Source organism: Ixodes scapularis, unplaced genomic scaffold, assembly GCF_016920785.2.
Source record: "Ixodes scapularis isolate PalLabHiFi unplaced genomic scaffold, ASM1692078v2 PGA_scaffold6__148_contigs__length_123643588, whole genome shotgun sequence".
Taxonomy (NCBI): Eukaryota; Metazoa; Arthropoda; class Arachnida; order Ixodida; family Ixodidae; genus Ixodes; species Ixodes scapularis.
In genome coordinates, this window is record NW_024609881.1 from 68,589,972 (window position 1) to 68,617,036 (window position 27,065).

The 27,065-nt window shown below is 46.9% G+C and overlaps 1 protein-coding gene and 1 long non-coding RNA gene across 2 annotated transcripts in view; both read right to left on the reverse strand.

Moving 5' to 3' along the window:
* Positions 1–24,965, reverse strand: part of LOC120841427 — a 32,480-nt gene extending 7,515 nt beyond the window's left edge. The window contains exons 1-2 of the long non-coding RNA XR_006078503.1: positions 24,825–24,965; positions 11,699–11,850 (exon numbers count right to left, since the gene is read on the reverse strand). This is a non-coding gene — a long non-coding RNA (uncharacterized LOC120841427). The remainder of the gene's footprint in view (positions 1–11,698; positions 11,851–24,824) is intronic.
* The window catches only part of LOC8036709 (glutathione hydrolase-like YwrD proenzyme), a 134,441-nt gene that overhangs the window by 103,035 nt on the left and 4,341 nt on the right, over positions 1–27,065 (reverse strand). The window lies entirely within an intron of this gene.

The following is a 27,065-nucleotide window of genomic DNA, read 5'->3' on the forward strand; positions in this document are numbered from 1 at the left end:
GATATTGAGAAGACGCAATGCTTAATAAAAAGTATTTACTTTCTTATCAGACAGTTTCTAACCTCACGTCGAGCCCCTATGCATTTGTCTATTACAACGGCCCTAGCAGCAATTTGTTTGGAGCGGAGCGCCATGTTGTGACGTCATCATTTATTTCGCCCGAGCCCGACACGCGGCGTCTTTCCACACGGTGGCTGGACACGACTTCCAGCCGAACGTTGACGCTGCGCTCCACTTTGTGTCTGCGCTCGATCACATTGTGATGACATCAAAAATTCTAATGCACAGGGTTTGATTGTTTTCGGTGGGTTTATTCAGACCCGTTTTCTAGACGGCAAGAAAGTTATCCAGTTATCCGGCAAAACCGATCTCGGCCGCGTCCGGTGTCAAGGCATGAGGCGCGTGCCGTGCACCGTTCCCTTGGAACAAATGTAGCAAAACTTTGCCAGGCTATGACGCCAATGCTATAGACGCCCGTGTAGTTGCACAAGATTGAGCGCCGCCTCACAGCTGCACACTCGCGCACTTCACTTCAGAAATGTTCCGCGCCCCAGCACGCGACCAATAAACGTTAAATAAAAATAAGATTTACAAAGACAAATCAAAAGGAAAGGAAACACTTGTTAGCGTTTTCAGAAAACGCTATATTGCGGCGCGCGCAGCTGGCCAGGTAGGCAGCGCGGCCGTGGCCTAACAGTTATCGCGCCGTCCTTCCACGCAGAAAAGCAGGGTTCGCATTATGGCCGCGAGTACGCGTTTTTGTTGACTCTAATGTGATGTTCTGGTATATTCGAGAACCATGTTGCTAATTCGAGCTCAGAATGTTCTACACGCCGAAACTTCTACGCTGATTGTTCCAGAAGCCCACGCGTGTACCAAAGGGGCTCCGCGTGGCAAGCCGGAGCCAGTCTCAACCCAGCGTTGGACTCTGCTCTTACGCCGACTTCGACGCCCGCGACGCTCTGCTGTTATCTTCTGTTTTCTTTTTCGGGCACAAGTTCACCCATTAAACGTTTCAGTTCCCTAATTATTCTTTCTTTGACCTTGTCATTCGTGACAATATATGGTACAATTTTTTTATGCTTTATTAGAGCTGTTGAGCAGATGCCTGAGAGATGCTTATAAACCGTTTCTTTTCACAGGATAACTTCCCAGACTGATATTATTTTTCGTCGTTTCGAAAAGTAAGCAAACCATCTGCCATACACACGAACGCTGAGGATCGCACCAGACACTTTTTGTTTACAAATTGCTAGGCTGTGAAAAGCGCACTGCTCATCATGTGATCTTCACAGCGCAGCACAGACGTGTTCGTCAATTCGAAACGCGAGCAAAGCACGCGCCATACATAGAAGAGCTAAAAATGGCACCACGGTCAGCAGCATTCTGCCTACGACCGTGACCCGTGCTTATAATTTGACGCTGCTCCTTACAGGCTCGCATCTGAAGGCTCCGATCGGTGGAGCAAAGATTGAGAGCGAAATTCGCTTTGCAAAAACCTAACACAGCACGGCGCTGCGTATTCGTCGGAAACCAAATGCTATTCGATAAACAAGCGATGAACGCCGCCCAAATTAACACACGATGTCAAGGCGTCAGTTACGTGAGCGACTTCATCTGCACACATATGACGCACTTGCAAGCGCTGAAAACTCGAGTGCAAAATGACGCGCAACAACGTCAGCAAACAGGGTGTTCACAAAATACGTTTCAAGTTCGAACGTGGTTCCAACTTTCGAAGCCAGTCGGCAATCGAAGCCATTTTCTTACTTTATTGCTCGTGCTCCGCGCAAGCTGTTGGACCCTGCCAGTAGTGGCGAACGCCGGGCTACAGTAATCCTGCGTTCGAGCCCCACCCCTGCCCGTTTCGATCTGGATGAGCATCGTACCGGCATGCGGTCGTGTATCACTACTGCGTGGTGCACGTTAAAGACCCCAGGCTAACGGTTGTATCGGACTGGCTAAATTGCACATCTACAGCCGAAATACCAGACGCCCACTGAGGCAGACGAATTTCCGGTTGTATAAACATACACACAACAATTTGCTTTTGCGGAGGTGTCAGAATCGGCGAACGAGCAGGGTGTCGAACCGGAACCGAACCGAAAACCGGAACAGAACCGTTATTTTTAGCCGAACCGGAACTGAACCGAACCGAAATCTTCGCCGCCATCTTGGAACTGAACCGGAACTGAACCGGAAAGAAATATAACGGTAACCGGTTCAAAACGGTTCACGATAATTTTTTTTATCACAAAACGAGTGCTTAAGAGTGAACGTTAGCAGCTGTATTTATATGTAGTGATCAAATTGTCATATACCGAGTTGCAATGTATGATAAATTGTGGGTTTTCATAGCGCTTTTGTATTGGCACTACGATTAATCGTGTGTCATCTGGTCACCTGACATCATGGTGTCAAGACATGCTGTCAAATAATGTCACGTCACGTAGCCCCGCGACGTATAGTCGCATGACTCACCGCGTCAAGTCGACTTAAATTCAGAACGTCAATACACGAACTCATCTCTGTTACGTCACGGCGCGGTGGTGGCGCGTCGGACGCGTTTCCGGTCCGGGGCTGTGGGCGGAAGTGCCCATTTGAGACGTGTATTCCTGCGTTGTTTTGAAAGGAACCAGACAAAAATTTGCCTTCTCGTCAAAATGCTGCGACTGGGGCTGTACTAAGAGTGTCGAGAAAGGTTTGAAGGTCAGCTTTCATGCGCTCGGTTCGTCCGAGAACGCGGATATGTCCAGTGAAAAGGGAAAACCAGACGCCGTCGGATCACGATTGCTTGGGCGGGAAGCATTTCGGGTTAAATTCACGGATACTACTGGCCATCAAATTTATTTGTTTTGTTCCAAAATGAACGCCGGAAAACCGTCAAGTTGTACGGACCACCTGCGAACTACGTTCAGTGCGTCTTCAAGTTCAAAAGGTCGCCTGATCGTTCGAACTGTCGTCTGCTCTTTCAAACGTTTCTGCTTGTCGTCTGCTCTTTTAGAGGACACCGGCCCGTAGACCAAACGTGGGCCCGGTACTTGCGATAAGAATTAAGTGCAGGCCTCAAAAGACTTAAGTTTGAAGGTTGGTAAGCAGGCTCGACAGTAGATACAAGAAGATGTTGATCCTTGTTACCACTGGCCATCACCGACTTGTTATGCCTGATTCACTTGGTTAGATTCTGCTTGCGATTTTCAGTATCGACGTCGACCATTTCAGCTACGGTTCACGATTTTGCAGTCCGAGCGACGTCGCTACTGAAAATTGCGAGCGAAATCTCATCATGTGAATCAGGCTTTAGCGTACGTTCTGCGGCGTCCATGCGGAATGAATCGCCGCCTATCAGATTAATCACGCGAAGTTTTGCGGTGTAACGAGCCTCGTTAATTTCGCTGACGCTGCTCAAGTAGTCAGACATCGTTAGGAGGACGTAGAATCAACAATTCCAACGCGAAAAAGAGCACGGGGACTCACACCGGCGCCGACAACATCGCATTTCAATGGTTTGTTTATGGGCGACGGCGAGCTTTTTGCCCACACCCCCATCGCGCATGCGCGGCGCCGGTGGCGTCCGCTAGGGGCGCTCCGGGCGCTCCGGGTTGTTTGTAAACATGAGTTGGTGTATAGACCGTTTTATCGTGGGTAGCGCCATTTTGAGAACGAGAGAGAAAAGGGGAAAGGGCTACCGGCGCTTTCCCCCTTTCTGATTGTGTAGAAAAAGTAAAAGTCCCGGATGAGAGGCTTGGCCGGTGTAGGCTGTCTGCTGTGCCCCAACTTCTTTCGCGCTTTCTTTTCTGTTTTAGACTCGCAAACTTAATTAGAGCCACGGGTTTCGATGGCAACAGTCCGCCGGTCATCGGGACACCATTGCTCGGTCATAGGGTGCACGAATAACGACAGAAAGCGTCGAATACCGCCCAAGAACCTCGTAGCTTGCATGGAATTCGGCAAGGCACGTGCGGCTGCAATGTTTGGAAGCTCCACCGCTTTCCGCGTGACTGGAAATGATGAACCAATCATAAATATTTGCTTGCGATAGGCCCCTTTCAACGCAGCCGTTTTTAGTAATGAGCTAGCGATACACGAAACGGGAACCTCAATTAACTTTTGTAAACACCCGGAGCTGCTACAGATCGTTTTGCTGCGCTGCTTTTATCTTGCTTGTCCGTGTTCTCATATTTCATTGTGGATGAACGACGAAGACGTTCTAGATGTGCTTATATCGAACCGCAGAAAGCGTCAAAGCAGCCACGAATTATTTTACGATTTGATGCAATATTTTGAGTACTAACCTCCAATTTCTATCACTGACACGTTCGCTGCCGCTGTTCGCCCCGTTGCCGCACTGGCGGATGCCATGACTCGAACAAAGAAACGTACACACTGGGCTCGAAGACGCAGATCGCAACACACGAGTCGTACCCTGGAGCGACTATCCAGCACTTCAAAGCGCCCAATCAACGGAAACAACCCAAACAACCCACCAGCGGCACTCCAAGGAGAGCTTTTGCCGGCTCCCTGGTATCGCACAGGGGATCGCTATTCAGGAAAACCGATAGAACTACCTTTTCAACAATTTCTAGCCTCACCCGGCGGCAGAAATAAGCCTTCAAATAAGTGTTGTAAATGATGAAATCGAGTGAGTCACCACTGCAAATTATCAATATCAAGATAAATTCAGTTACAAAATTTTACAAGCTGAAACAGCAATTATCACGAGAAAACTGGCACGCACCTTGCGAGCGTACCCCATGTTCATCGGCGGTACAGCGTTCGGTGCGCGCTCCATTCACAAGCGCTGTTCCCAGCACAGTCGAGAAGATGGTGTTGAGGAAATAGGGAATTATAGTAGACCGTTTTTCTCCTCCTCTACGGTATCCCCGAAGAAAACGCCGCAGCTGCGCATGCGCGCCGCCAGCCTTGTCTGCATAGTTCTAGGTCTTGTGGCGGATTACGGAGCGCTATCCGGGTGCTTAGCGGGCTGCGGGAACGGTCTACTACAATTCCCCAATGTCTTTTCGGTTTACGAACGCAATCCACTGCCGCCAAGACCGGGGTCATGTGGAAAGCATTGCAGCCGCTCTCGCCTTGTCGGATTTATTGCAAGCTACATAGGTCCTCGGACAGTATTCGACGCTTTCTGTCGTTATTCGTGCACCCTATGACCGAACAATGGTGTCCCGATGACCGGGGAACTGTTGCCAGCGAAGCCCGTTACTCTAATTAAGTTTGCGAGTTCAAAACAGAAAAGAAAGCGCGAAGTTGGGGCACAGCAGACACCCAACACCGGCCAAGCCTCTCATCCGGGACTTTTACTCTTTCTACACAATCAGAGAGGGGGAAAGCGCCGGTAGCCCTTTCCCCTTTTCTCTCTCGCCCTCTTTCAGTAAAACGGTCTATACAGTCCGTAGCAACTCCAGAAGGTAGGGTGAGGGAAAGGAAGGCCGGGGAGGAGAAAGCAAGCAGACCGCTAGAGAAAGGAGGTTTCCCCCTCTCATCTCCAGCGTTCCGTCTGCTTCCTCTCCCCCCCCCCCCCTCCCCCGGCATTCTTTTCCCTCGCCCTACCTTCATGCGTTGTTGACACCATGGCGTCACGTGCCATCACGACTTCTCGCCGCGAGTCATGTGACACCATGAGGTACTCGATTGTCATAAGCCCGAGTTGAGTGCTCGGGTTCTTGACAATCTGCATCGCCAAACATTCGCGTTTGCTCTTGTTCAATAAAAGATGAAAATAGCCGAACTCCAACAATGTCTAAAGTTCAACCCACGCTTTATTCTTTGCCAAACCCAGCGCATGACTATGGTAAACACTGGCGGTATGCAACTAGCGTCAGATTACATCGTCGTCTAAATAGCAAGTTGAGGAGGGGAACGTTGTTTCTTGTCTTTATTTTTTCTGCGTCTGCCATTGAGCGGAGAGGAAAACTAATGAGTGTTTTTGCAAGCTATCCACGCCAGGGATTACTTTTTAGCGGTGTTTACTGAAAGTGCAAAAATTGTTGCATGAACAATTTTACATGTACACATCATTGAGGCACCCAAACATGTTTTCGTTTTTGCTGAACTGTCTGAGAAAGTTGTCCCAAGAATAGAAGGATTGAAAGGACTAAATCTGACTTATTATTCTGACGATAAATAGAACTACAAGTGTGTACGGCAGGGATATCCGAAAAGAAAAATTTTAGTGGATTTAAGAGACAGCCGAAAGTCGGCAGCCACTCAAATTCTCGCAGTCTTGTTTAAACTTCACAGCTTTTGGGTGCAAAATAAAAGAAGTGGAGGATTACTGTTAACAAACGGCACAGGTATAATTCTCGAATCAGCACCCCCAAATGGAGGAGGGAGTTCGTGACTAATTAAAACATTCTCTGGAGGAGCATCGTCAAATGAAAAAGGGGGGGGGCGGGGGGGGGGGGGGGATAAAAACATGCTGTGTTGTAAAGGTTCCTCTGCTCTGCACCCTCGGCACAAAGCAGTCAGCGTCATCCTGCAAAACTACTTCGTTTGGAAAATCAATCCTGCCAGAAAGCGCGTTTTCGTGGTGCCAGTTGCTCGCGCCGTTCCTCACGACGCTGCACCAAGCAAGAATAATTTTTGTTTCTGAATACATGGGTTGCACTGAGCGCGAACCTTCTGCAGCGTGCATTTTGCACCACGGGATATGATTTCCTCAGCAAGGCGAAATCTCTGACCACTATAATTCGTTTCAGCTAAAGTCCAGACGCAGCCGATGATACAAGCGCAAGCATGCGGCCCTGAGCAGTGCTTGCAGTGCACGATCGCGCGTGTTTGACAGGGACGCTGAAAGCCCGGAGCTCGCGCTTGGAGCATCGGCTTCGTCTGTAGTTATGCTGAAACAAAGTATAACATATAGTGCGATGATGTCACGTGCAAACCGCGTTAAACAGTTCAGTTTTCTCGTGAAATATGAAGTTCTCAACACAATATTTCGTTTCACTTTAAAGGGATACTACAACGAAAGTTTGGCGCTCATTTTTTGGTCTACATGTGTTCAAAAGAGCAGTATCACATGGAACATACCAATATCTTGTTAAAAAAGTCTCGAAGAGGAATTTTAAAACGAATTAAACAATTAGCAAAGAGCACCTGGTGGATGTCGCTAACGCCTTGTTTGTAATGCTCATCTAGGAACCTTGACAGCTAGTGACGGAGGTTGTCTCGTCTCCGGCCACGACGAGAGAAGGGGGGAAGGAGGAACTCTTTTCTTCCCGAGAATCCCTTTTGTGTGTCGCAGAAGTCGCTATTGTCCCCCTAGAGGATTATAGAAGATTAACCCGTCACTCAAAATTCGTACAAAAGCAGCCGCTTCGGTGGCTGGAACGACTAGGCCATCCTCTCGACGTCAGCCTCGCCGTAGCTTTGCTCGTCTTGAGACGACCTATACGTCACGATCGCGTTGGATGTCACGTGCTCTAAGCTGGGTCTTCTCCGAGCGCTTGCCAGAGTGGGCCGTTTATAACGAAAAATACAGCCACCAGGCTCAAAATACAAACGTGCGATTGTCATTTACGGATATTGTGGATCATATTCAACCTATTTTTGAACACGACGGGAATATTTCAAATTTCGTTGAAGTATCCCTTTAAGTCTGAGCCTAGCAGAAGCTGAAAGAGCGAGCTCCGGGCTTTCAGCGTCCAAGTACGCGCGCTTCTGCAGTGCAAGTGGTCAGGACCCCATCCTCGCGCGTGTAGCATCGGCTGCATCTGGACTTGAAGGGGCAATTGATTTGCATCTCTTTTGTTCAATTCGCTGTTTTTGTAAATTGCTAATTTGCAATTTGCAAAACCAGCAATTTGCATTGCTTTTGTTCGAACTAGTGACTGGGACTCTAGCAACACATTAAGCACGAAATAAACAATAAATCTGGTGTATTTTGAACATAACAGGTAAAAGAGGATCAGAATTTTAAGCACATTTTCATTTGTTAATGACGTCCTTAGTATGAAGTTGAACCATTATAAAATCGAAACTACAAAAGCCCGCTGCAACCGCTGAAACGTCCGGCCACTAAATGTTTGGGACTTGGTTTGTGAAGGTCTATATTTCTCAAATTTTTGACCCAACAAAACGCAGTTTCGTCAAACGTGTCTACGTCAAACACATGCATCTCTATATATTTCTTTTTGTAGTATACTGGAAAAAGAAATATATAGAGATGCAGTCGTCGTGTATATTATTATTTAGAAAACTATCATTTATTATCTTTCTTTCTGCACATTTCGTGTGTTTGCCTACAGATCTATAACGTGAGCACACAGCTACTTTAGGCATACCCCGCGACCCGGTGTTTCACACTGCCAAACAGCGAACAAGAAAGCATGTTCCGCAGACTCAACAGATGGCGTATTTCCGAGTATCGTCCTCCCGTGTCGATATCAAGCGGTTGTGGGGACTTCATACAGTCGTATTTATTGATGACAATAACGAACATTTTATTACTGCCTGCAGACTTGACAACATAAATAACGGGCCGATCAACCTAAAAATATACATCATAAGTAATTACGCCCCCAAAATATCTTAAATGTGCTCTGCAAATCTTTTCCGGCTTTATCCTCAGAGGCGCGTGTATAAATGATTTGGGAGAAACTTAAACAATTTTTGTAGATTTTTTTTAAAGGGGTCACGAAACAATTTTTCAACTTTTTCCTTTTTGATTAGCCCGTCGCTCAAGACTCAGACAAAAGTTACTCTCCCCACCCCGTTCACCCATAAGCTGACAGTGTTGTGGAAGCCACGTTCTCCTTGGGCAAGCCACACTTTGCCACGTGATTACGCTCCCTCGAGCGTAGAGAATGAGGTCAGGTGACGAAAGGGAGGCGGCTGATTGGTCCGGCAAGCGCATAGCTTTCACTGAACAGTCAGCTTAGGGGTGAAGGGAATTCATGAGGTCCCGGTGTTGTGTGACGTGCGTTTCGGCCCGGTGACGCGCTTTGGGTACCGCGGATGCATCACAGTAAAAAGGCAGAGAGCTTTCGAAGGGGAGAAGGTACGAAATAGTCGCTGTGTTTTCGAATTTTTGTACCGAAAATGAGCCCTTTGACTTTTTACGTTCTTTCTTTTGGCCCACTAAACGATGTGTTGTTAGTAAAATCCCAACCTAAATTCAATTATCCCAGCCCAAAATTGTTTCATGGGCCCTTTAAGCTAATTTAAAGAAATTGTGTTCCTCACGCATATTCAACTTCTCAAATATATAAAAGTATCTTGCTTCTTTTATTTGATAAACAACAATTTTATGGGGTCTGTGGGCTAGATAAAAACAAAGTCCACAGAGGGGCGTGGTGGAACTGTGACGATTGCGCACGCAGAGCGTCAGAAAGTGACCAATTAAGTAGTTGTAATGTCGAGTAGACTATGAAATACTACTTTATTCCATTTAACGAAAAGAAATAGCGAAGGTGGTGCTTATTTGCAAATTGAATTGACCGGCATCTTGTCAAGAACAAACTTCAAACGCAAAGCTGTGTCGAATATATTCACTTCCGTACGTGCTATTTTAGGCCATATCTGATCCGGATACGAAGGTCACTCTTTTCTGCATGATTCTTCGCCTGCATCACGGTGCTGAGTGTAAACAATATTTGTCAGGAAAGCAAGCGTTGTGCTTGCCGCTCAAAGTTTCTATAAAAGGTAGACTGAAAGAGGTTGTCCTAAAACGTTCCTGAGATTTTGAAACTATTTTTGCTTTTAGCTCGGTTGCGTCGTCATCATATACGGTATATTCTGAAACGTATTTTATAAACTATAGATTTCGGGATAAATATGGCGCGCCCATTTTATGATTTGATACACTGTAATTAATTTCTAAGCGCAGGGCAACTGCAAGATTCGACTTTTAATACTGCGACGCAAAGTTGTACGATTCACCCGTATTTCAGGCGACCCACCTGACTGATAACCTTTAGATTCAGGTAAAATATATGCAACTAGGGTAAAAAAAAATAGATATTGAGTCATATATATTAATCTAGCTTTTCATTAAGTGTTTAATCGAAATTATATGATGCAAGTCATTTTTGATACCTGAAAATAAAAGTGGATTCTAGGAAAGATAAAAAAGCTGCATAGTTACTCGTTTCACACTTGAAATAGTGCCTATTGCCAAAGGAACGCGGAAAATATATTTTCAGTTTAGCGGTTCAAACCGGTTCGAACCGGTTTGAACCGCTAAACCGTTCGAACCGTTATTTTTTGCTGCCCGGAACTGAACCGGAGCTGAACCGAAAGCCGTGAACCCGAACCGGAACGGAACCGATAAAAATTTCGGTTCGACACTCTGCGGACGAGGGAGGTGGAAGCCGGTCCGAAGGCAGTGGTGGCCCTGCCGTTGACTCTCAGATGCGTTGTCCGCTCGCGTCGGCTGCGATTCGGGTGCTTCTTGCTCCGCGAGTAAGTGTCGCAGGCGACATGCGTTACTTAAAATACTTTTGAATGTTGATCTATGTTAATTTTGGACGTGTGGTTCACGTAACACGAGCGTAAAACTGCTTTTTGTCGTCATCGTCCTCGGGAACGGCGAAGAGGGAGGCTTTCTTCCCTTCTTTCTCGCAGAAAAGTATCCCCTGCTGCATCCTGGAACAAAGCAGTGTGCTTGCCGTTTTGCCATCACGGTAGTGTGGGCGCATGGGGCAATCTTTCCGGAAAGAGCACTACAAACGGGTCCTACTAGCGACATGAACGAGCTTTTTCATGGCGCGGCGTCTGCAATTGGCATCTCAGAGTCGATGAGCGTACCGCCTATCGTCGTCATGATACACTTGCGCGCCGCCGCACGCGGAGCAAGCCGTGGGATTCTGACACCTCCCCTTTTAGCCACCGTAGCCGGGCGAGCAAAATCTAACTCGCCTAGATCGGCGGCAAACAGCCCGTGGCCCGAGCTTGCCCCAAGCCCCCGACATGCATGCGCAGCTGCAAAGCATGCTAGTCGTTTATTTCGGAAAAATACTGCGCCATCTAGAAGGAAAAGGCTACAAATAAATCGAGGGCGAATCCCCATTAAAGCGTCTGAGCAGCACCCAAAATGCAAGGCAACGAAAAGAAAAAAATTAAACGACGTAGAATTGTGGCTTTTTGAACTCGAGCGCATTTTGTGAGTTGCCTACCCCAAAATGAACCTTTTTCTACGAACAACGAGCGACGTCTGGGAGCTGTTTGAAAACTACAAATGAGAAGGAGCCAAGGTGCCTCCACCCGTTAGAACACAGGGATGCTGCCGTTGTATCGGTTTTTAAGTTTTTTCTATGCCCTAGTCTAACGATATACGCGAAAAGTATCGCCAAACAAGATACAGTACGCGAAAACGTGGTGCCAATATCTGGTCGTGCGAGACAGTGCCCTCTGAAAATGACGACAGAGGAAAGCGAGACCAGGGAGAGGTGGCACGCATGCCCAGAAGCTTACTGAAAAAAAAATAAATAAATAAATAAATGTCCATTATGTGGTTACAAAAGACAATCCGTGTAAATATCACAAACCGATCACAGTTTTAATGACGCATGTACCGATATGAGTGCCCTCGTGCGGTGTGGATTTTGAGTGCCTATATGCAATGGACGGATGTCCACACTCTAGACATCCGCTAATTGAGTTGGGTTATACAGCTATAGCAAGTTAATATTTCACAACACCATTTGCACCATTTCACTTTTGTGCCCTTTAGCTGGTGTACCTTTTTACTTCCGAAGTTCTCCACTGTGTCCAACCATCCTTTGACGGTTCCGGGGACTGTAGCCGAAAGACCGCTGCTGTCATCAGGAAGGCGTTTCTCGTCGAATCCCCTTGAGCGGAGCAGCTCCAAAGTCAGATTCTGGACTCTTTCCGCTGGCCAACCAATATTAAACATATAAAAGTTTAGGCATGCATATGGGCGACTATATTTCATACCGTTGAAAAAAAAAATAACTTAAAAAATTTTAAACATATGGTGGACCAATTCTTTACTAGGACGAAACTGAAAACTGTTCTTGTGACGATTTTTTGTTCTATACAGAATTCGACTCCGAAAGGACCGAATACGTATTTTAATATCGGGACGCTCGTCACAGCTAAGAGGGGCTGGCACCAAGATTTTTAAAAATAATTTTCATTATACTTTTTTTTTGTTTTGTTTTTATTGCAATATTAAAACAGTTTTGTACACATTTCACGGCCGCGCGCCATGGGATCGGAGCCTTAGGCGCGTGATCAGTCAGATCACTTTTGGTCTAAATTCAGTTTGATTTGCGGCAAGAGCAATTCTAAAGAACCTACACCCAGGCCTTCACACCTGTAAATGTATACGCACGCGTATGACGGTGCAAAATATAGTATACAATAGGCGTGTGCGAACAATGAATTTTTGGTTCGAAAAGAATTCAAAATGAGTAGTGGTTTTTGGTCGAATATTTCTTAATCAAATGTCGAATAGTTTCTGCAACTTTTCACTACAACAAAAACCCAGTTGAACTCGTGAAGGTTGTTTCTAGGCATCTACTTGCCCGCCTCTATGCATAGACGTTTTTAATTTAACCATATTTATTTGACAGCATCTTCAGAGTCCAATGCCTATATTAGAGTGCCAGGTAAAAGACGGATTTTACATAAAACTAAACGTATAGATGCCCAGCTACACTTATTCGAGAGGGTTTATAAATAGCCTCGCTATATGTAACACTCTAAGATAAAAAGGTATATTCTTACACCCCTTGTCCCATATAATGATATAATACACCCCAAAACTACAATAAAACTTTGGTTGGGGCTAGTTGGTTCATATCGATTAAAAGGTTAAAAGGCGCGAACAAACAGGTCGAAGAAAGAGACACGTACGACACGGACAGGCGCCTGTCCGTGTCGTACTTGTCTCTTTTTTCGTCCTGTTTGTTCGCGCCTTGTAACCTTTTAATCTAAAACTAGAGCAGGGGCTCCGGAAGCGGGGGGGCAGGGTGGGCTTGAGCCCCTCCTGTCCTCAGGACCGAGCTGCCGAGCCCCCACTCCCCCTCCCTCTTTTTTTGTTTTTGTTTGTGTGTTTGCAGGTTATCTGGTATGGTCCTTCGGCCTATCTGCTGTACATCCGTCTCTCCTGAGCCGAAATAAATGAAATGACCCTTTATGCATGCTGACCTACCGCCCTCCTCACCTCCGCCAAGCACAAAAACCACCTGGGCGACGGAGAGGCTTGCTTGAAATGTCAAAACCAGAAGAAAATGACAGGCAGGACTCATGAGCCTGATTGACAACCAGTTTAGAGCGAACAAAGAGGGGACAGCGAAATGAATGGATTCCGACAAGACGACGTCGGCGAGCGTTTGTCTGCTTCCCCCGTGTGGGAGCAAGAAGCCCAGAAGATGCATGGTGCTTCTCTGGCCCGCGGACAAAACAGGCAGGCGGTACTACCGCGGCGCTTAAAGGCCATCATTAGGAGAGGGAGGGGGGGCTGGTGAGCTTGAGCGGGGATTCGGGAGTGCTTAGAAAAGGCGAGTCTACGAGCTCCCGAATTTGTCAAGGCGCCTTCGATGGCGAAAGGTTTGCGAGCACGCGGCGTCGTGCCCGCAGGGTGGTGAGGTATTAGGCGACACATGTTTACAAACTCAGGGAGGATCGGTGGCCGAGTCATTCCATTTTCGAACGCGCGAGCGCACGGAGGTGAAATCATGAGCTCCGAAGGAGCGGCGATAACGGCCCTCGCCGGCCGCGGTGATACTGTTTTTCCCGGCTCAAGTGAGTACAGGTTTTTGTTGCCCCAGCTTCCATCAGGTGATTCAATGAAGAAAGCGGTCGTCCTTCACTGCGACATGGCCGGGAGGCCATACAGGATTGAGGATTTCCGGCAACCGCTCGACGAACTGGGGGTCCTCAGGGAGGTAGCCGGAATTGGGGCGTACCAGATGTCCCATGTCTGGCTGCTTGACCTGAGGACCGACGCGGCCAAGCTCAAGCTGGTGAACGCAGGGCGGCTCGCTGTCAAAGGACGCACCTGCATCGTCGTGGACCCCTCCAGGCAAGAGGTGCGCATCAAGCTGCACTGGGTGGCGTTCGACGTGTCGAACGACACCATTCGCAAGGCTTTCTCGGAGTACGGCGAGGTGAAGGACGTCGCGTCCGATCGCTGGAAGGTGCCGGGCTTCGAGGGAGCCGAGTCTACCACCCGGATAGTGCGGCTGGTACTCCGGGAGGGTGTCAACCTTGACCGCCTCCCCCATCAGCTGCGCTTAGGAGGCGGCTTGGTATTGGTCGTCGTGCCTGGGAGGGCCCCAGTATGCCTCCGGTGCCGTAGGACGGGGCATATACGTCGAGACTGCCGGGCTCCCAGGTGCTCCGAGTGCCGCGCCTATGGCCACGAGCGTGACGACTGTGTCCGCTCCTACGCCCGAGCCGTGGGACGAGGAGTCAACGAAGACCACGTCGACGACATGATGGACGAGGAAGAGGCGGAGAGAGCGGCCGCGCCCGTGAAAACCCAGGTCGAACAAGCCAAGAGCGACGACGCTTCCGGCACCTCCCCCGAAGTGAACAACACCATGCTGCCGGACAAGCCGTCGACTACGGCTCATGCAGATCCACCTGCAGTCGAGCGCTCGACGGTACCTCCAACAGGGAGCGCCGGCGGGGCAGCTGGTGCTTCGCCATTGCCAGACGAGGTCTCCATCACGCCAGAGATGGACGTCGAGCTGGGCTCTGCGAAGCGTAGGCTCGAAGACGTCACGGACACGACTGGTCAGGAACTTCGGCTGCGTCAGCTCGAGCGCAGGTGGAGAATGGTGTCGGGCGGGAGCGGAGTGGATGGCCCCCAGCGGTCCGGCGCAGACCGAGGAGGACCACGCGACAAACTGTCGCAGTGAACGGCAGTGTAGGCGGGTTGGTCCTCACTAACCCATGGTCTCCTTACAAAGTCCTGTCCGAGTAGCGACCCTTAATGTCCGAGGTCTCTCAGATCGCAGAAGGCAGAGGCAACTCTGCCGTCTAGCAGTCGAGCAGGACCTCGACATCATCGCTGTGCAGGAGACCAAGGTCGAGAGTGAGGACCAGACCAACTTCATGGTTAGACCTTTTTCGGCGCGTTACGAAGTGTGTGTTAGTCACGCGGTTGGGTCGTCAGCGGGCTGTTTGTTGTTAGTGCGCCAGAGTTTGGGTGCAACAGTCGAGGCGGTGACGACATGTGATTCAGGGCGCTTTGTTGTATGTGATTTTTCTCTTTCATCGTATGATTGGAGGGTCATTTGTGTGTACCCCTCCAATAGGGTTGATGAGCGGCGGGAGCTTTTTGATTTCATGCATCAGTATTGCAAAAGTGATCGCCTTATTATTTTTCTTGGCGATTTCAATTGCGTCTGCTCTGCTGGGGACAAGTCCAGCTCAACGCCCTATCGCGATTTAAGCACCGAGAGCCTTCTGAGGTTAATCAACGAGTCCGGCTTTGATGACGTCGGGGAATGTTTGAGGAATGGCCGCGAAATCCAGTACACCCATTTCCAAGGGTCGAGTCACGCCCGTCTAGATCAAGCGTACGTTTCTTTAGATTTGATACCATTATGTTTTGAATATCGCGTGCACCCTGTTTCCTTTAGTGATCACTGTCTAGTTTCCTTTTGTATGCGTAGTAAATCCAAAGCCAGGAAAGTCTTCAGCTGGGAATTATGGAAATTGAACGCGAAACTGTTGGAGGATGACGTTTTCACTGCCGAAGTGCAGGCCGCAGTTGAAACACTGGAGAGCCAGAAAAAATTAGGGTATGGTGTGAGATGGGAGCTTTTTAAGCAGGAAATAAAAATGAAAGCGTTAGAGCGGGCAGGCGTACTTAAAAGCACTGAAAGGAGCAACGAAATGTTATTGCGTAATAATTTGCGGATACTGCTAAAGGAAGAGACTAAAATGCCTGGGGCATACAAAGATGATATTTCTTGTGTGAAAGATAAACTCGAGATTCTAGATCGGGAACGATATTGTGGGGCGATTGTTAGAGCCAGAGCCGAAAGATGGTCAACAGGCGAAGCGCCAACTAAGCGTGCGCTGAGCCTCGAGAAAAGATATGCTCGGCGTAACGAGATAACGCGGGTAGAGAGGAACGGATCACTTACGACCGATAAGGAAGAAATCGAACTCGCATTTTTCGAGTATTACAGTAGATTATTTGCGTCCTGTCCAGTAGATGTCCAGCTTTTTAAAGATGAATTTTTGGGTTTCATGCCGCGCATAGATGACGAAACGAAAGAATTACTAGAATCGACCATCAGCGTAGAGGAAGTGGTCTTTGCAATAGAAGCCCTAAACCCGGGAAAGTCCCCTGGCCCAGACGACCTAAGTGCAGTTTTTTATAAGACTCAGAAGCACGAGATTGCCGCAGTCCTAGCCAAGGTATTCAATGAAGCATATGATTTGAATATGTTGCCTCCATCTTTTATGTCATCGCACACAGTGTTAATTCCCGAAACAGATGACGCAGTTAAGTTGCAGCACGTCACAGCGTATCGGCCGATCAGTCTGACTAATGTCGACTACAAAATTTTAATGAAGATCTTAGCAAGGAGATTGCAATATGTAATATCGGAAATAGTGGGGCCCCATCAAACTTGCGGCATTAAAGGAAGGACTATTTGCACCAACATCCACAAAGCACGCAGTGTTCTGGAGTGTTGCGACGCAATGCGTACTTGCGTTGCGATGCTCCAGGTAGATTTGGAAAAGGCTTTTGATCGCGTGCCTCACGACCTGCTTTTAACCATTCTCGATCATGTAAACGTCGGCGCTGTTATCCGTGAAGGTGTCAGCATGGCGTACAACGGTTGCTCGACGAGACTTATGGTGAACAAGTCGGTTGGAAAACGTATAAAAGTGAATCGATCCGTCCACCAAGGGTGTCCTTTGTCACCACTTCTTTTTTGCATTTACATAGAATCCCTTTGCATTAGTATTTTTAAAAACAGTACTATCAGTGGTTTTCAGCTTCATGCGACCGAAGTTAAAGTGTTAGCGTATGCTGATGATATTGCAGTGTTTTGTTCCAACCGCGAGAGTATTGTTCAAGTCGTTCACACGCTTAAACGTTATTGCGAAGTCAGTGGCAGCTCTGTTAACTGGGCCAAGTGCCTGGGATTTTGGCATGGAGAGTGGAGCTCTACTCCTTGTTCGTTTGCCAACATGCAGTGGGTGACCACCCCCGTAAAATATTTGGGAGTGCCTCTAGAAAATTATCGCGATAGCGAACCCTATTGGCGACGGCAGGTGGCGGAGCTTCGCGAAAGAGTAAAAAGTCGGAGGTATGATCTGTCTATTTTTACACGGGCCACAGTTTGCAATTTGTTTTTTGTCAGCAAACTGTGGTACGTTCTACAAGTTTTGCACTGTTCGAGGGTAAATGTGCAGAAATTGCACCGGGTATTTGCAGTGTTTATTTGGGGTTCCACGTGGGAGCGATCGAGTAGGACGAATCTTTTCCGGCGCGTACGCAATGGGGGGCTTAGTTTGACGCATTTGTTTTTACGTCAGGTTGTTAATCGGTTCATGTATTTTCGGGACATAAGTGACCCCTTTTTGCGCACCGTTTGTCAAGTGAGAGTTGCAAGCAGGTTGCCTGAGTTGATTGTTTCCACGTCATCGATGTCGGGTGGTATTCACGGATATTTAAAGGAAGTCGTTGCCTCGTGTAAATTTCTGTTATCTCGTTTTTCAGTTGAGTATTTGAGTGAGGTTCCTCGGAAAAGATTGTATAAGGCTGTGTGCGATACTGTGTTTCCTGTACCTCTATACAGAGCCTTATACTGTGCAGGCCCAGGGCAAGACGTCTTGAAGCGCGTTAAGCGTATGGTGGTGCCCGCAGGCACCAAGACTTTCTTCTTTACATTACATTCAGGTACACTGCCGGTCAAGACATGGCTAAACGAGAGGGGACTTTTTGTACCGTGGGGGGATCACTGCTTTTTATGCAAGAAGCCAGAGACGGTCGAACACGTGTTTCTTGAGTGCTGGGATGGGGTCTTCTTCTGGAACGTCCTCCAACGTACCCTGAAGAAGGACCTCCCCCTGGATGCGCTTGGAATCCGTTATCTAACGGTTAAAAACGAGGAAGGTTTTCCCTCTGACCTGGTTATGCTGTTGGGTCTGCACAGAATTTGGAAGTCCCGAATGGCTCTACACAACGCTGACAATAATGTACAGGAGGCGCGGGAATATTTTCGTGAAAGTGTATCTTTGTTAGTTGAAGTCAACAGAGCATAGAAGTGCGAGCCTGAGTGGCTTCCGCGCATTGAGGCACTTTTGTCCATGAAACAATTTTAGCCTCCGACGCCAGTCACTTCGGACTGGTTTAGTTTAGCCTTGCCCTGCTTCCTATGGTTTGAGCGATATGCCGGCCTATTTGACAATGTAAAAAAAAACCGGCAATAAAGAAAGAAAAAAAAAAAAAAAAAAGATCGGTGGCCGAGTGGGCTGAAGCGCACACCCAGCTCGACGCGCGTGGAGCGAAAGCTCGCGCTGCAGAACCCAGGGATCCTGGGTTCGAGCCCCACCCCTGCCCGTTTCGATCTGGATGAGCATCGTACCGGCGTGCGGTCGTGTATCACTACTGCGTGGTGCACGTTAAAGACCCCAGGCCAGCGGTTGTACTGCACTGGCTAAATTGCTCATCTACAGTGTAAACCAGTGTCGCCCCTACTGGCAGACCAACCTTACGCTGTATAAATCACTCAAAACGTCCAATTTGACTTTTTTGTTTACAAACTCAGGACAACACAACACGAAGTCTCAAACACAGCTCTTATCATTCAGCACCTTCCTTTTGTGATGGCCCCCAACTTGCATTCACGCCAGGAGTCCGAAGCGATCACGGTCGATGTACTTGTCATTGAGGTACATACCGATGTATGCAATCTCTGCCTCCAGTTGAGACATCCAATGGCCCAACATTGCTGTGTTTGAGACTTTGTGTTGTGTTGTCCTTTCCCCCCCCCCCCCCCCCCCCCCCCCCGAGTCTCGGGGTTTTGTCTAAAGCTTTTAACACTTGTTTGTCTAAGTCTGCGTTAATACATCATGCTTCCCCGAGAATCCCTAAATGAAGGAACGTTTTCATTTTTAGACTCAGCCAATTTGGCATAGGTTGATATTTAAAAGTTGGTATAGGAAAGAAAAAATAAAGAACACATGGTGCGGCTGATTTCAGTGGTTATCCAATCATTGTATGAGTTGTCAGTGCAAGCTTCTTACTGTTATTTTACTGAACCATTGTTTTACTTTGTTTTCCATGGATATGCGCGTGAATATGCGAACGCGCTGCATTAATACGTTTTCATTAAAGTATGGCAATTAATGTCAACCTGAAACCAACCTAACCTTGAGGATTTCGGAGATGTTAAGCCCCCCCTCCAAAGAAAGACTTCCGGAGCCTCTGCTAGAGTTCGACGTACAGTGCAGTGACGTCGAACCGAATGTACCAACTTTCACAGGCGGCTTGAAAGCTGCGTGGTACAACTTATTAAAATAGCTAATGCACGTGTGACTGACTGCAAAAAAAAAAAAAAGGAAAAGTTATCTCTAGGTTTTGGTGTGTACTTTAACAGTGTATTAATTTATATCGCAGCGTTATGAAGCCCCTCGTAAAAGTTGGGGCTGTCAGTTAGACGACAATGCGCAGTACGTCGAACTGAAGTCTTGGTGTGTATTACGTGTGACAAAGGATGTAAGGCTACACCTTTTTTTTTCTTTTTCCTGAAAGCGAAGTATCCTTTATTCAATCTCGAATTTTGGAAGACAATCACGAAAGATGAACACCAGGCTGTCAGAACATCTCTCCAAACATACAGGGTGTTTTTTGTGTGTGTTTTTTATTAAAAAAAAGCTTTACAGGTTTGTTTAAAAAAAACGTCAAAGATACACGTATGTGGTTGGTGCAGGTGAGTTATACGGCCAGGGGGACATAGTTATAGGGGGATAATCGTAACGATCAGAGAGATAGTGAAATATAATTTGTTCATTAACTTTTTTTTTAAATAGTGAAAATAAACATATGGCTTCAATTAGAATCTTGCTGAGCATCATCGAAAACCACTAAATCAACTATTTACGAATATATAAGACAGGGGCAGCATTTTCCGGCGTTCCGAAGAAACGCTCAGTTTGGACGCGTTTCTGGATTTCGATCTCGTATCGGAGTGCATCGTTGCGCCCAGGTGGTTGTTCCCGCGATCGTGCTCCCCGATAGTCATGGAGCGAAGCCACCCCACCGGAGAGCACAAAGTAGGGATCACGTGCGTTGCGCGTCTCATCCACTGGGGAGCAGGACCGCGGGCGCAAAGATGCGCTCCGATAAGAAACCGAAACCTAGAAACCCGTCCAGATAAAGCGTGTTTACGGAACGCCGTAAAATACTTCCCCTGCGTTATATCTTTCTAAAAAGAGTTGATTTAGTTGTTTTCGATGGCACTCAGCAAGTTTCTGATTGGGATCATATGTCTATTTTCTATAATAGAACGATCTCACTAAACGTTCGGTGCATGCGTAACGCCGCCATAACTTTAGTGCACAGGACGCGGACGGCAGTGCACGAGAGGGCTCGGGGCATCTCGTGCTCTACACGCGCAGAGCTCCAGCGAGGTTGCCGCACGTGCAGAAAGACTAAAGTTCCCTTTATGCATCGCTGCAGCGGTGGCGTAGTCAAACTGGCTGGTGAGATCGGTCAATTTAAAAGTTAATTAACAAGTTTTACTTAATTAGCCGACGGATCGTTACGATTGGCTTCTTATACTATGTCCCCCTGGCCGTTTGACTCACTTGCACATACCGCGTAAATATAGCTTTCACGGTTGTTGTTGTTGTTTTTAACGAATATTTAAAGCTTAAGAAAAAAAACATCCTGTATAGACCTTTCCAGCGGCAGCCCCAAACAAAGTGATTTACAGCGGGCGTCCCTGGTTTTGAGAGTGTACGTCAGTGTTGCCCGACTGCGCTGGGCTGTGGCAGCCTGTGTAGGCGGAATTTCGGATGCTGGTGGCGACTACATTGCCGCATCTTATTTTCTTTTTCTTTTGTGTTCCATGGCGAATATAATTTCTCAAGGTTTTTAAGAAGGCATTGTACATTTTTTGGGAGGAACAAAAACAAACAAATGAAAAAAATTTTTGTTGAGTCTGTGCGCGACGGAACAAATGCAACTGGAATCATAGCCTCCTTTATAGTCACAAAGCCTGACAGTTCGACGGCGGAGCCATCGAGTGCCCGGTCGCAGATTTGGAGCGCGAGGATCTGGTAGCACAGAGCATCAGAGCCATTTCTTGAGGAACCTGGACGTCAGCGCACAGCTTTTGCAGCGGCGAGGATCCGAAACACACTTGTTGGCTCGGGAGAAGTGTGATTCGGCATCTCGTCGCAGTGGGGCGCCAGTCACGTGGCTTTCCTACCATCCCTTGCCTGCCGCTCTACCTTTTCCATTTCGGCGGCCGCTTCTTGTGGCGATCTGCCAGGCTTCGTCAGTATATAGGAGGCTATGCTGGAATGCTTGTTTCATTTTATGGAGATTCTTTTACAGCACCATACACTCAGCCATGTCAATCTACAAAGGTCTTAACTGTCAAAAATATTTGACCACACAGGATAGCCGAACTGCATGGGCATTCCCCGCTCACAACAACAAAATCAACGAATCTCATCAATCGAACAACATGTATTGTACGTACCCCACGGTGCCGCGTTACTCGAAAAGGATTTGAGAAAAGTCTCATCTAACACAGCATATTCAGTACACAGTATTAACGATACTCACCTCACGACGATCGGACGGAATCCAGCTTGTTTTGGGGCACGTTTTGGAGAGAGCTGCTTTTTTGCACCGCACCAAAGCAAATGAAAGAACCTGTCTATTCCGTCCCCATACCCCAACCTGAAACTATCAGCTATTTTTCGCGAAGACCAGGAACATAGCCGAGAAGGTTTTTCAAAGATTATCTCAACGGAAATAATCCTCGAAGAACGTCGAACGGCCCGCGTCGTGGGCTGCTTGACGTTCGATCTCTTCGTTCGTGTTCTGCGGAGGCCAAGCAGGCTACGAGCCCTGAAAATTCCCTGGTTCTCACAGTGGAAGATAACGCAAAAACGATAAGCACCCTGAACAGGCAACTAAAGTAAAAACTTTCAACAAAAACCGGCAAGCTCCCAATACACGACGCACGTTGACCGGGTTTCCACAGCTCAGGCGGGTGGCAGAAATTTCTGGCTGATAGAGTTCGCTCAAGTCGCAAAAGGGTGGCAGTCAGAGAGCTCTTTTTGCAAAGGTCTATTTTAGGCTTCTTACACCTGACGTCACTTCCGGTTAGCCTCGAAATTGAAAACAACATTGTCGTACGCGCCATGTTAAAGGCATTACTACTGCAGAATTAGTTTCTTAGAGCCATGGCCGGTTTTGGCTGTTTCTAGCTGTGCTGCTTTTGTAGCGGCTGTCACCGCCGCTGGAAAACACTAGATAAAAACTCAAATTTACTTTACATCTCGCATTCGTAAGTGCAAAAGATGCTGCGTCGGTAAACGTGAAGAGACCGCGTGCCTGGATGGCGCAGGCGCATAGTTAAGAAAAGATACCGCGCTCGCCCCGTCTGCTAAAGCGTCGCCTTTCCCTGGTTCCTAATAATTGCCCCAATTTAAAAAAGTATATATATATATATATATATATATATATATATATATATATCGGAAGTGTTTTTTTTTTATTCTTACACATTTGTTTAAAAAAAACGTGAAAGCTACACTAATGCGTCATTCTGCAGGTGGGTATTACGGCCAGGCGGACATTATGTGAGTGGCTATTTTTTGCGAACAGTCGGCTAATTAATTAAAATTTATTTTTTTATTCGGGAAAATAGACATATAGTTCTAATTAGAAACTTGCTGAGCATCATCGAAAACCACTAAATCAACTATTTTTATAAGGATATAACGCCGGGGCAGCATTTTACGGCGTTCTGTAAAAACGCTCCATCTGGACGCGTTCTAGATTTCGGTTTCTTATCGGAGCGCATCTTTGCGCCCGCGGTCCTGCTCCCCAGTGGTCGTGGCGCGAAGCCACCCCCTCGCCTCCCTTGTAAAATGGAGGGAAGTAGGGTGCACGTGTGTTGCGGCGTCCTTGTGGCCAGTAGCGATAGCTTGCGGTGCGACGCGCGCGTTCTCGCAACGCTTCGTAGCACGACGCAAGCGAGTAGAGACTCTCTCAACTTTCCGAAGCGTTGCGGTGCGTTCGACCAATCAAAAGCCGAAAGAGGAAAGGCGGGTGACGTGTTCGCTCGCCCCACTCGGCCATCTCGGCGAGACGTATCCGGTTCTCCGCTCGCAGAACTTGCTGTTTCGTTTTGGGGAGCGGTGGGGAGTGCATTTTCTAAGGCTGCGATGGTTCAAGCTTGACAAAACATCGGGGAAGCCAGCGGGATTGTCCCAAGATCGAACACTTCCACGCTGTCGCTGTGCGCCGCCATGTTGCCTTGGATTTCGCTTGCTATTGGTGAACCGCTAGCGACGATAGCACGTTCTTATTGGCTCTTGACTGCGGTTGACTGCGTGTCAACACAACTGTGCGTTCAAGTTTGGCGCAAGCGCTCTTCGCAGCGTTTGCCGCTACGGAACTCACCACGCTCGAACGCAAATGTGCGTATGGGCCTTTAGCCACTGAGGAGCAGGACCGCGGGCGCGGTGATGCGCTCCGATAAGAAACCGAAATCTAGAAACGCGTCCAAATGGAGCGTTTTTACAGAACGCCGTAAAATGCTGCCCCGGGGTTATATCCTTCCAAAAATAGTTGATTTAGTGCAGGCACGTAGCCAGGGGGGGACGGGGGGCATGGGACCTGGGACACCCCCCCCCCCCCCCCCCGAAATCTTCCATCTTGTTGGGGCCTCCTCTACCCCTCCCCTTCATACAGATTTTGTCATGGGCGCCCCCCCCCCCCCCCCCCCGAAACAAAATCCTGGCTACGTGCCTGATTTAGTGGTTTTCGACGATGCTCTACAAGTTTCTAATTGAAACCATATGTCTATTTTCAGTAATTAAAAAGTTATCGAATGAATTTTAATAATTAGCCCACTTATCGCAAAGATTAGCCACCCACATAATGTCTGCCTGGCCGTATAACCCACCTGCACAAACCGCATTAGTGTAGCTTTCACGGTGTTTTAAACAAATGTTTACGAATAAAAAAAAAACACCCTGTATAGGTAACTTCTACGGTTGGAAAAATTAATCGCGGCACAACTGACCAATTTACGCTTCAAGAGATCGAACGAACCACAGCGCGAACACGGACCCAAAGCACACGAAACATATCATAACAGCGACGAATGCCTCGAACATGGATTCCGGTAGACTCCGGCGAGATTTCCGAACCGGAAGAAGCGTCGCGTTATGGTCTCGTGCAAGGGTTTAAATTTGAAAATTTAATTGCAATGTAATGCAATATTCAAAAAGTTACCGTTTCTTTTCAAATATACCAGGTGCGCGCGCGCCACATCCCGCTTTAAACGTGTTTTTTTTCCTCTTAAGAACGCGACTGCGATATTCGTAGATTAATAAGTGTTAACCGCGGCAAGTTAGCCCCGTTGAGCACGCTTCTTTTAACAACACCGGTACACTGCGGAGACACATCAAGGGCAGAGCTCAATTCCGTGTGTGTTGCTTCTCCGTAGTGCAGCGGTGCTCAGTAAGAAACGCGCTCAACCTGCCGCCATCAGCACTTAGAAAGAAAAAACAAATAATTATTTTATTGAAGCGGATGGGTTATCAAATAGCGTTTCATTCGAAAATACTAGAACATAATTTTAAAAAATTTAATATAGAAACAGTTGCGCAACCTGCCATCGATGCTTCGAACAGACTTGTCACTTGCATTGTAGAATATGCAGAAGCAATCTCCGCCGATTCCCGAGGCGTAAGGCTGCAGAACCTGAAGCACAGCCGCTGCAGCCACTGCAGCGTCGGCAGCGTTGCCACCTTTTTGCAGCACTTCTGCAAAAACAAAAAAAGAAAGAATAAGAACGACAGAAGTTAACCTGCATCCCCGGAAATGTGTGCCATTGTATGCTTGCGCCCTCTCTTATCCGCGGGTTACGGCAGCGCTCCCATAGAAGCCTATGTATTTAATGTGCAAATATGGCCATAACTTCGAAACGTTATGTTTTGAACAATTTACCATGCCACTACTCCATTTTCTCATATACCGTTATTCTTGTGTCAAAATTTCAAGATGATAAGGCGTAAGCTGCAGGTTCCTCAGTCGAATAAACTTTTTTATGTATTGCCCCTACAGATAGTATCCATGTTAATCAATGTCTGCAGTTTTTTTTTGTATAAACAACTGGTTATGATTGAATAAATTAAATAGAATCCCTCCCCAATATTTCGGCAAATTCTGCAGTGTCTGAGATGTGTATTGCATCCAGTATTGTGCGCCTACTAAAAAAAGTAACCGATTACAATTACAATTACGTTATTAAAAATGTAACCAATTACAGTAATCAACTACTGCATCGCAAAAGTAATTGAAAAATTACCAGAAAATAATTCATTACATCTCACGTTACTTTAACGTTATAAATCAAACTATACCGACTTCACATAACCCTAATGGCACTTTCAGGTGGCAGAAAATTAGGCACTCTCGACAGCTCGACAGTCAAAACGTCGCTGAACGCATCGACATTATAATCCTTAAGGTATACTTGTACCTTTTTTTTAGTTCTTTATTGGCCAAAACAAAATGGCCAACGTTGGTGCAACATAGACGAGCGACGGACGGGCAGAGAGAGCGATTTTTTAAGTAAAAACCCCAACTCAATAATTCTTTCGGAAACATAATTGATTGCTTGTATACAGAAAAATAGTAATTCAATTACAGCGAACGTTACCGCAGGAAAAATAATTGAAGTGTTAAAAAGTTACAATAAAATGTAACTGGTTACAAGTAATCAGTTACAATTGTAACTCGTTTCGTAAAAGTCTGATTACATCTGTAGAAAAATATATTTGAGGGCACCATCACACACATTTTTGAGAAACGGATATGTTCAAACGAGCACAATTTAAAAAAATACAGCACAATACTCGATTTGCCATTCGACCGCAGCAATCCAGAAGAATCGTCTATGTGCTGGGTACAGTTTGTTTTTTCTCAAAATTATTTTCTTCGATTCCTGAAACCCATTTGCCGAAAAAGGGGGATTCGTTTTTTTTAGACGTTTAAAATCATTTATATTATTATACTACTGACATCAATAAATTAGCAAACAAAAACAACGGTTTGTATTACGACAATATAACATTAGTAAAAAACGATTTCAAAATATTCTCGCCAATTATTAATGCTACGTGATTATAACCGTGAGTTTTATCGCAAGAAATGGGAGCACTGCGGTCAATCAACGATTAATGAAATAAGGATTGTTCCTGCGAACTTAAAGGGGTAGGGAAAAGAAATTCCAGCGCTCATTTTCTAGCTTAAATGTGTGGCATGTACCAGCATAACCTCAAAAACACCAGTCTTTCGTCGAAAGGCACAAGAAAACCAACTTGTAAGTATATAATTTAACGATGTAACAATGTGCACCTGGTGGATGCCTGCAAAGCTTAGTTGGGAGGTAATCTAGCAACGTTGGCAATCTTGCTACGTAGGTCATGACGTAGCAATAACCGTTACGTAGCCGCGCTAATCATCGGAGCAGCGCCGCTCTTTGGGGGTACGCTCAGCTGTTTAAAGCGGTCGTGTTAAAGGTATTGACCGGTCTAAACCGGAAGTACTCAAGTTTTTCCGCTCGTTAGGTCTAGGAAGCCTTCATATAGATAAACGTCATTTTTATTTTGATATATAATGTCCGGATATTAATTAAACTTGCCATGAGCGTGTGTACGAAACTGCACCTCGAATTTCGCCAGTGCAAATGGCTGACATACTGCCGCTACGCGTGACGTAACATCAGGCATGGGATCGTCGGCTATGCAGGCACTTCGTATACGCGGGTGCTGGAATATGTTCGTCGATTAGTGTTTCGTATTTTGTTTTTTCTTATGCTCTATTTTAGGTTGTACTCAGTTCAATT